We start from the raw sequence: 10,840 nt of genomic DNA, 5'->3' as shown, positions 1-10,840 counted from the left end.
AATACTTGAGTTACAAGGGGAACATTGCATTAATTATAAAGGTTTTGTTGAGAAAAATATTTGGCTTTTTTTTTTATATATAAAGCTAGTTCAAATAGCTTATGAAAATAAGTTTTTTCAATGTTAATCTGTTTAGCTTAAATTCTTCTCACAACTGCTAACTACTTTTTCAGATTTAGTTTGATTATTTTTTTTAAAATTTTAAACAAATTGGCTCTCTTAGCGTTTTTGTATCAATTATATAGATGTATTAGGATGATCGCCAAAAAAATCTATTCTCAACAACTTTGAAGTTTTTTATACTTCGAATCATTCCATTTATGCTTTACTTGAAAATTTTCGCCATGGATTGAACCTTAATTTTTATAATTGTACTTTGATCTTCTTACTGTATATAAAATATTTTTTTTCTTCTCAAAAAAATATATGTATTCTATCAGTGTCCTACATATACGAGATGCGTAATAATTTAGAAGTTTCCTAAATTTTACGTTCATTTTTTTAACGTTAAAACTTTATTAAAATATATAGAGAAACATTGACGAAATAAACAAGGAAGTTGCATGATTCCTAAATATGAAAATAGGCTGGTTCGAGTCAAGCTTTGGCTAAATAGGCCTGAGACTACATAATAAATTTGAGAACTGACTGGCTTGAAGCCTGTATAAGGCTGGTCTCATAGCTCAAGCCTAAATCCACCTAAAATCTAACCTAGCATGAAAGCTTATTTAAATGTAAACCTTTTAAATAAGCTCGTATTTTATTTTTAAATGTCTCAAGTATACTTTAGAACTATTAATATAAATCTATAACATGATTTATCAATTACAAAATATAATAATTAAAAGGACTTAACAACTACAATACAATACAATAATAAAGTAATAACATTAAAGTCAATAGTCCAATATAATTGAAAACATAACTAAAATTAAAAAAAATAAATTGATTAAAAATTAAATGGTGAAATTAATGTATGTGTGATGTGTTGTAATATACATACATACATACATACATACATACATATATATATATATATATATATATATATGTAAATAGCCCAGCTTATTAGGCTCGTAGGGTAAGCTTTGAAAAATTAGGCCTGACCTATCCAATTAAATAGGCCTAATTAAAAGCTTAAATTTGGCCTGAGCTTATCTAATAAATAAATTAAGATGGGTTTGAAATAAGCCATTGTATAGGCTCTAGATGAGGGATTGACCTATTCTCACCCTTAATGATTCCCAATGAAATTTAAAAAAATTGAAAAAATAAAATGGTGGGACATCGTATAATTGTTTTTACTACTACTTTGTATCCAATCGATATGTCGACACACTAGTGAATTAGATTCAACAAATGGTACTTTTATAAATTTTACAGATATTTTACTTTCGATGCAGTTAAGAACGAACAAACCACATTTAAGTCTTATTCTTTAGTTCAATGAATGAAGCTCTTTTTCACTACAAATTTGTCATGCTGATATTTTGATCTTAATAATCAGTTTCAAATTTATGGTTTTAATAATATTTCTGATGTGACAAAAAAAATTAATTATTTAGTCCCTATAATTTTAATTCAATTATAATTTAATTTTTAAATTTAATTTGACTCATTATAATTCAAATTTTATAATTTTGACTTGACTATAACCTAGTCCCTAAGCTTTAATTTTTATAGCTCAATTTTTATGGTTTTAACCATTTAAAATATCAGTTGCTATATTTTAAAGAAGAAAATTATAAAGATTAAAACTACTTTAAAATGTTAATCGTTATAATCCTTACAAAGATTAAATGGGTTTAATAACTGATCAAAATATTAGTCTTACATTTTAACTTAATTTTAATATTTATAATTTTATTTTTTACAATATAGAGATTAATATTTTAAATGATTAAAACTATAAGAATTGAATTGTAAGAATTAAAGTTTACAGACTGAGTTAAAATCAAGTCAAAATTATAAGAATCAAGATACAAGAGTTGAATTATAATTTAGTCAAAATTACAAATGTTAAACAATTAATTTTCAAAAACAAAAAACAAAAAGTTACTCAGGTTTTCTCAAAAGAAAAAAGATACCGAGAATATAAAAGTATTCTTAACATTTTATCTTAAATAGCTACATCGCTTGGTTGGAGCCTGGAGGCTCTAAAGGAGGACGGATAGAATTATTTTCTAAAAAATGAATAAATTTTATTTTTTTAGCTCAATAAAAGGATTTTAATTTACTTGAAAATTAGGCCTCTAACTTCTCTCACAAGCAAAATAATCTGCTGAGTAGAGTTTTAAATAAGTTCAGATTTCCTAGTTTTATTATATATTTCCAAACTTACCTTTAAAAATATGAAATTAAATTAAATTAAAATTGTATTTTTTTAACATTAAAATACTATATATATGAATTTTAAAAGAATAGTTTAGACTTCATAATTTTTTTGAAAATAAAAAAAGTAATCAGGTATGAATTTTTCAGGAAGTTTTATTTGCTGAAACATTTGACTTTCGGAAATATTTGATGAATCCAACCAAGCAGCTGTAAAAATATTATTTGTATTGCTTCCAGGAGAAGATAACATTCCATTCTTTGGGCATGAAATTGACAGATACCAAAAACTTAATCGGCTAAGCAATCCAAAAATAAGTGATAATCCATGTGTGTGCCTATGTGTATGTAAACACATATAATATAATCTGTGTGTGCGTGTGGTTTTAATTTACTCTACAATCCATATGTGCGTGCGTGCGTGTGTAAATATATATAATATAGTGTGTGTGTGTGTGTGTGTGTGGTTGTAATTCACTCTCTTATTAGGTACAACACAGGTGATCAGATATTGAAATCAACGCATGCATAGTACACAGAATAGGAATTTTCTGGTATTTAAATTTGAGTGCCATTATATATAATATGTTTAACTCATCAAAATTTTTGAGTGTCCTGAATGATCTTATCTAGTGAGTGTTCACACTATTGTCATAGAATTTTATCAATGTTTAAAAATTTATACTTGATCAAAAATAAATGAAATGGTGAGTCAAATAAGACTGTATGAGGATGCACTTCAACTATTTCTTTACAACCATATGAATAATTGAATTAAGTTGTAGGGTATAATAAAAGGTAGACTTGTGATTTTGTATTTTCTTGGTATTTTGTACCAATATCTTTATCAATGGTTTGATTGAATCGACAATATCCACAGTGCTATATAAGCGATACTCATTGAGTGAGAGGGTTTGAGACACTAACATAATTCAGATCTTTTTAACTTAGTTATATTTAAAAAAAAAATTATAGAAGCTTGATGTAATATGTAGATTGGAGTAACAGATATTTAAAAACGTGATTTTATTAGATATCTTACAACTAAAATTCTTTTTTTTTCTGGTCTAATTCCTCCATTTATTTTGCAAAATTAAAATAGTATTTGATATTTTGAATTATTATTAGGCACTAAATGCAAGCACTATTCTCAACAAGGAAAGGACTAACCCTTCTGCTGTTAGTTAAAGTTAAAAGTAAAATATTATTGAACTTTGATATGATATTCTTACTATCGTTTTAAAGTTTTGAATCTATTAAATAAATTTGCAAAAAAAAAAATAACTAAATTTATTATTTGACATGTTAATTTCTTTATAAAGTATTTTTTTTAATCATAAACTGACATTATACTTAAATTCACTGAACCCACTTTAATTGTTTTTCCTCTTCATTTCTTCTCACTTTCCATTATTGTTTTTTATTATTTATCTATTAAGCCTTTTTTCCTCTTTTTTATGAGTGAGTTCAAACTTACCAATGTTTTCAATCTTCAATTTTCAAAATCTTGAATAAGCTCAATCAAAATTTTGAATGTATTATTGATCGAGGGTAATTAGTTGTTATAGCATGATATATACCCAACAATATTTCTATAATTTCCTCTAATAGTATACTGTTTTTTTTACAATATGAACACATTTGTAAGGACAATTCTTTTTTCTTTATATACTCAGAACTATCAATTAATTTAAATTTGAGTATTGTTGAATTTAAATAGGACTACATAACTCTCTCAATATCATTTTTCCCACCAACAAGATTTAAATATCCATGATCTTGCTTAAAGATATTTAACTCATTTTCTTCACATTTATTGTAACATCCCAATAATTTAAGGATGAATTGATATAATTGAGAAGTTTAATTAGTTAATTAAATAATTGGGAGTTAATTAAGAAGTTTGGATAGCCTTTTGGGTTCATTGAAACCTATATGGGGCTTAGATTAAGTCCTAGGAAGTTATTAGGCTGTTTTGGCACACAAATTAATGGAATTTAGTAAGGTTGTCATTTTGGACAATCTGCTGTGGTGGATGGTGTAATGTATCATAGTGAATGCAATGAATTTTAAATTCATAGAGATGCTTTTGGATAGACAAAAAGAGAAGGAGTTTGAGAGACAGAGTCTAAAGGAGGCATCCATAATTTTGTTAGGGCTCATAGGTTATGGTGATTTTGGCCTATTTAAGGGTGCTAGTCTTTTGGATAAGCTTCCTCTTCTCTTCTCTATAATCTTCTACGAGTTTTTCTAGAGTTTTCTAAGATGGCGAGCTTAAGTCCGAAATTGTAGTTACATTCTAGCCAATCATATGAGTTCTATCAAGTCTAATGATGGCTATCTACACTTCTAATATTGGATTTAAGCTAATGTAGGTGTTTAATAGTGGTAATGATGGGTTTAAGTTTAACCCTAATACTAATTAACCTAGATTAAGGTAATGAAAAGAGTTAACAATGTCTATTAAGCCTAATGAGGTTAAATAAATTAACAAAACTGAGAAATATGGTTGATTTTCCTTAATCACACTTAACAAAGTTTTAAGGCCTTAATTATAATTAAGGTTAATTAATGACAATTGTTCATTAATGTAGTCTTTTAATTATTAATTGGAAATTGATTGCATTGGAGCTAGTCGTGCTTGTTAGGAAGCTCCCTTCGAATTCCAATGATACTTTTGAAGGTAATAACTGAGGGTGAAGGTAACTGAGAGTTAAATTTTTACAGATAATAATTGTTTTCATTTACAAGTTGTTTGTTATTGATTGCAATGAATTTAATTATATGAATAGGAAAGTATGTTGACATTGGTGATTGCGAATTTTATGAGCAATGATGAATTGAATTTCATAATTGGGTTGTAATATGTGTTTAAGTAAATGTTTGGTATAATGATCAGTATAAACCATGATTAGTCGAGTGTCATAATCAAGTGGTAACATGTGCTTAAGTGGATACTCAATGTTATGACAAGAATAAGCATAAAGTTTTGGCATGAGATTAAGTATTGGTTTTATATTCTTGACTTGATAGCGTATAAGTTCATCAAGTTTGCATTATGACATGTTGTTGAATAATATGAGTATGTCACATGATCATGGATGGGTGTGAGTTCATTTGAATTAGCAAGGGTGTTATGAAATCCACTATTGTAGCTTCCATCAAAATTTATACATGGTAGTTGGCATATTTGATTATGGTGCATTTATGTCCATTATCCCTTGTGGATGGTATACGTAAGCACATTGCTTGGGATCATTGGTTCCTTTTGGGGACAGGATGAATTAGGCAAATATTGTACTCCAATAATTCAAGAAGGGGAAATCTATAATTTAAGAGTAGGGAGCAAGTGCCATGGCCAAGTAACTCCTATAATTGGAGAGTAGGCCTAATTTGGTCATATAGGTTAGTCCAATATGATTTGATATCTTATGAATTTAGTCAAAAAATATAAGGAAATGAATGAGGATTGAATGCAAATGCTCATGTATAATTGCCGTCATTAAAGTAGATGCTATGTGATTAATGAATAATGGTATTATGATATATGTTGAATAGCAATAGAATATTAAATGTGAATATTTTCCTTCATACTTGTATTTGCTACACTTTTATGTACTTGAATTTATGTGTCTTAGTTATTGATATTGTATAATCTTACTTCCATTTATTAACATTTTTACTAGGTGACATTAAGGGCAGAGCAAGCAGGAGAGATTCCAAGCTAGGGATGCATAGCTTTTGTTGTAAAGCCTCTAGCTTGTTGTGCATATGTGCGCTTTAAATACTTATTTGCCAACTTAGGGATTTGTCATATTGTTGACCAAGAATGCAAATGTATGTTTTGGAATGATGTTTCATTATAATGACACAATTTGTAGTTATGAATTAGTATGAGTTATGCATGTTAGGAGGAAATGCTAGTGGCTTGTTAGAGGAGAGATACTTGGTTGATGTGTTGTTTGTGTTAAGAAATTTTCTAGCCCTAAGTATTCGGAATCCTTGTTTGGTATCCGATTAAGGTGAAATTGAAGTATTTATTTATCTATGTGTGAATGCTTGGATCACCATAATTGAAGGTTTGAGCTAAATAGTAGGTACATTAAAAGTTAGAATTAATCTATTGTCTTTTTTGTGTTATTTTGGCCTATTGGTAGATGGATGAGGTGGATGACATAGTGGTGTGTCAGCCATGGTGGATAGAGGGTTTAGCCATGGAGAAGTTCCTTGATATAATTAGCTATGGTGGATTGAGGCTTGGCAGAGGTGAGTGGCCTTTGTACCAAAAGCCTCGGTGGATGCCAGCATAAGTCACGGTAAACTACATTGTTTTATGAAACGATCCTTTCATCTCTATTTGATCTGTTTCTAATGCTCTAGCTATTTTTCCCTATTTCTGCAATAGTACTTACTTTGATTTGGTTCACTTTCATGATTTCAACTTCAGATTTAATTTTAACGCTAAACCTCTTTTTCCAAGCTTCTATAACCTTATGTGTTGTGATTTTAAATGCCTTCAAGGGTTTTATCTAATTAATTAGTTTTAAGTATTATAATTAATTAGTTTTAAGTATTATAGTTAGGTTTTGATAATGATGGAAGTCATTATATTTATAGAAAAATTCTTTTTTATCTAAGGGCAAGACTTGTATACTTAGCTTTATATGCTTAATATACTTTCATTCAATTAAATCAAGACATGTACATTTTAATATGTTAAAAATATTAATAACAAGAATTAATTATATAATAAATAGTCTATAATACATACACATATCTTCATGTAATTAGAAAAAAGCACTTTAAGTATATAAGATTAAGTATATATATTTTTTCCTTTATCTAATTATCTATTAATTTTAAATTTGAGAATTGTTGAAATTAAATAAGACTACGTACTCTTAATTAGCATAGAATTTTTCCCCCTCAAAGACATTTAAACCTCTGATCTTTGCTTAAATAGATTGAAACTCCATACGACTTTAGTCGAACGTACATTGCTTACTTTATAGCAACAAATTTTTATCTAAACCTCATGAATATTATAATATCAAACAATAACAATAAGAATATACTATTTTCAATTAAAAGTGATTATTAAATTGAATGGAAAGGTACTTGATATAATGATCGATATCTATCAAAGAAAAAAGTATCGTGCGTGTTCAAACTTTTTAAACGAATGGATCACATTGAAGGATGCAGGACTAGCCGACTAGGTAACATTTAAATATACGAATTGGTTGCCATAAACAAATTATTATAGAAAAATAAAAACATAACAATATACTTTTATAATTCAATAAACCAAATCATTGTTCGCTAATAGGATTGAATCTAATAGAAAGAACTAATATCTCATAAAATGGCTAATCCTTGTTGAGAAAAGGTATTCGTATTTAATAACCGACCTTGTCTCATGCCTCAACATCATTGAATTAGGGGGAAAAAAGATTTTAAACTACTCTTCCTAATATTATTTATAAGTCACTTATACCATATTTCACTGGAATTAAAGAAACATTAAACATGATAGTTTTATCTAAAAATTTAATAGGTTTTCAACTTTACTCCTATTACTCTCTTCAATCCTTATTATATTTTCAAACAAAGTTAATGACTTATAATAGGAATCAGAAAGAGTGTAAATACTTTAAAAATAAAATATTTTGACATTTAATTAATAATTTTTCTAATATTTAATAAGGGGAAAAAGATAAATATAGACACAATAATCATTAAAGTATCCATGAAACCAAAATAAATACTCTTTACACCTTATAAATAAGATTATAGGATTATATAATTATATAATAATTTTAAAATATTAATGATGGCATTGATTATTCAATTTTATTGCCAAAAACACAATCACGTGGGTGTGTATTGCAGCAATTGGAATAACAAGCTATTTCGTGATGGAAAACATATAACAGACTGGAATGAAGAGCACAATCCACCTCTCATCAACTAAGAAGCCTTATAAGTTAGGGAATCAAAAAAGTTTTTTGCTTTATTATTAATGGTGCCATCACTCTCATTCTTCAATGCCAGGAAATACTTTTTTTATTTTTTATATACTATACGTTTTTCGAAAATTATATATTCATTAATAAGTCCCAATTAATTAGATTGAGTTGAGTTAAACCACATTAATTAAATTAGTGTAAAAATTGAACCAAAGATCTTATTTAATAAAAGTAAGTGTCATATTACCTGAACAAACTCTTGTTGATTACTTGGACATTATCTAATGTAAATGAACTTATTAGTTGAAGTAGCTAGGAATGAGAAAATAATGAAATATTAATTATATATCTATTTTAATTAATTTAATTAATTATGTGTTTTATATATGGTAACAAGCTGGTTTGATTAATCGGATTAATTAACCAGGGTATAGAAAGGATCTTTTATTCAATTCTTTGCTCAATGAATTGGCGAATGTGCATTGTATTCATGTAGTAAATACTTTGATCAATTCTTATAATGACTTCTCAACTAAAAAATGTATCATGAAAGTGATTTTTTCTTTAAAAAAATAGTAATATCTTCTCATGTTTGTGATTACGATCACTACTATATATATATATATTATTGTTATTGTAATTATTATTATTTTATATAAAAACTGCTCCCACCGTCCTATTTTATAAAACATTTTTGAATGTGGTTTGATATTCCAAAATATAAGAAGGTTTTGAAAAGAAAATAAATTTTTATTAATGATAATTATTTTAATATTACTCCTCATTATTCACTTGTTAACTAAATTTAATTATTTTCCTTTTTCATTAATCAAGAGTGTTTTTTGAAGTTTATAAAAAAATTATGATTGTAAGCTGTATTTAATAAAATTTATTAGTATGGTTAATTTTGTAAAAAAACTTATAAATGAGGGGGTATTAATGTATTATCATTCATTGATTTCATTCCTTCTAATTAGTAAATGAATCCCGAGGCTAAATTGGCTGCCATGGTCATTATGTTAACCTAACACGGTCTAATCCTCTCTCTCTCTCTCTCTCTCACAAAATTTTTAACGTTGTAAAAATAATATGAGCTCCATACATTATGCATAAAAATTGGATTTCATGCATTATTTTTAGTGGGACAAAGAGTATCCTCCACCAATAGTCAGATATGTGTCTTGAACTATAGCAACTTGGTTAATTGGAAGAAAATCAAGACACATATAATAAATATGTACTCCTATATGATATCAACATGGGGATTTTCTATATTTTATATAATAAATATATTATTATAAATTGTTGTTTTGCAGTGATTTGTACAAAACTTTTTGTAAAGAATTGTTTTGTAATTTAAATGAAAAATGGAAAATAAGCCAATTAAGAAGCTCACTAATAAATCTGTCCCGACATATTTTCTGACCGAATTCAATTTTAAAATAAACTAGGAGTATTCGTTCTATTTGCAATTGCACGGGTGTTTTGTGTTTCCCCACCGTGGGTAAATTAAAAAATTAATATAATATAATAATTCATAAATACTACTCCTCTCTTAAAAAATATAAAACATTTATGAAGTAAGATATTAAAAATTAAGACCTTTTTGATTTTTTAAGGTATAATTAATGATATTTTTAAAAAATATTCTTAATTGAGATTTGTAATTAATTATAATATTTTTTAATTGAGACACCTTTTTAAATAAGAATAAATATAAAAAAGTATATAATTTTAAAAATAATTAACTATTTTATTGGGTGTGTGATTCAATTAAATGCCTTGTAAAATGTGATATTGAAGGGAGTATAGATTTACTATTCTTATACATTTTGTATAATTAAATATTAATTAATATATAATATATAATTTACTAAAATCAACGTATTGCAAATTGGACCAATTATTAAATCAGATAAAGAACTAGTTTAATAGTTAATGATCAAAATCATAATTGATTTATATTCAAACTGATCATAAATAAAACATTTTATTATACATTAATCTTTTTTAATTTTTTAATACAAATATTATATTCTAACGAAAATGCAGTACATTTCAATTTGAATATATAATATTGTGAAAAGAATAATAAATGAAGTCCAAATGACAAGTGGATTATATTGTACAACAACGATATATTCTATTTTATTATATGTAGATTCAACTCGTGTGCACTTTTTATGTTTATTATATTTATCGAAACAGTCTACTTAATTAAAATACTCAATTTTGACAATATAATAGTTGGTAATAAAATGTGAACTCTGTATAAGATTATTTATGTGATAAAAATAATGAGGAAAAGATATAAATTTCAATTAAACAAAATCATAGTCAATAGTCAATAATTATTAGTTCATTACTAAATACTTTCTTTGTTAAAAAATATAAGGTGTTTTTTGAGAAGTTGAATATTTAAAAATGTAAAGTATTTTTAATCTTTTGAGGTGTAATCATTACCTTTTTTTAAAAGCGTCTCTATTGATGAATGACTTTATAATTATTGTGGAGTGTTTAATAGGGATAAATATAAAAAA

The sequence above is a fragment of the Prosopis cineraria genome, unplaced genomic scaffold (genome assembly GCF_029017545.1).
Source record: "Prosopis cineraria cultivar Desert tree isolate PC_DT_omini unplaced genomic scaffold, ASM2901754v1 PC14, whole genome shotgun sequence".
Taxonomy (NCBI): Eukaryota; Viridiplantae; Streptophyta; class Magnoliopsida; order Fabales; family Fabaceae; genus Prosopis; species Prosopis cineraria.
This window is presented reverse-complemented; position numbering follows the sequence as displayed.